Raw genomic sequence first — 625 nt, forward strand, 5'->3', positions numbered from 1 at the left:
GTATGTACATGATCACCTTCTTATACCAAACTTCATTGACTTTCATGTATTTATATTGATATACATATATATATGTGTGTTTGGGTGCGTGTGTGTATATATCTATATATATTAAGATGAGAATGTATGTCTGTGTGAATCCCTAAAACTCAAGAACTACACAGCCAATTTCATTCCAAATTTACACATGCCTTACTTAGGGTCAATGTAGTGTCTTAGGCCAAAACAATTTTTAACTTCTTGCATAGTTCGAGCCCACACAGATATCATATCTCCTCCACTATTTCAGTGTTATGTGTCAAAAGTGAAACAATAACATCACTCTACTGAAATGTCAGATACTTTCACTTTAATAGTGAAACTATTCCACTATTTCAGTATTACCTGTCAAAAGTGAAAAAATAACATGTCGCTACTGTAATGTCAGATACTTTCATTTTAATACTTTCGATTTCATACTGAAACTATTAAAGTGAAACTATACTCTCACATATATACAGGCATACTATAAGACCCAAGTTAAAAACATTCCCAACAATTCAACTTCTCTGGTTGACATCAATACCCACACCCCGAATAGGGGCCTTCATTCCCACATCTTAGAGCTCCATGAGCTCCATTTTTC

General features: G+C 33.9%; 1 protein-coding gene across 1 annotated transcript in view; it reads left to right on the forward strand.

The window, feature by feature from the left end:
• LOC106878777 (general transcription factor 3C polypeptide 3-like) overlaps positions 1-625 on the forward strand; it is a 197,661-nt gene that overhangs the window by 1,094 nt on the left and 195,942 nt on the right. The window lies entirely within an intron of this gene.

The sequence above is a fragment of the Octopus bimaculoides genome, chromosome 10 (genome assembly GCF_001194135.2).
Source record: "Octopus bimaculoides isolate UCB-OBI-ISO-001 chromosome 10, ASM119413v2, whole genome shotgun sequence".
Lineage (NCBI taxonomy): Eukaryota > Metazoa > Mollusca > Cephalopoda > Octopoda > Octopodidae > Octopus > Octopus bimaculoides.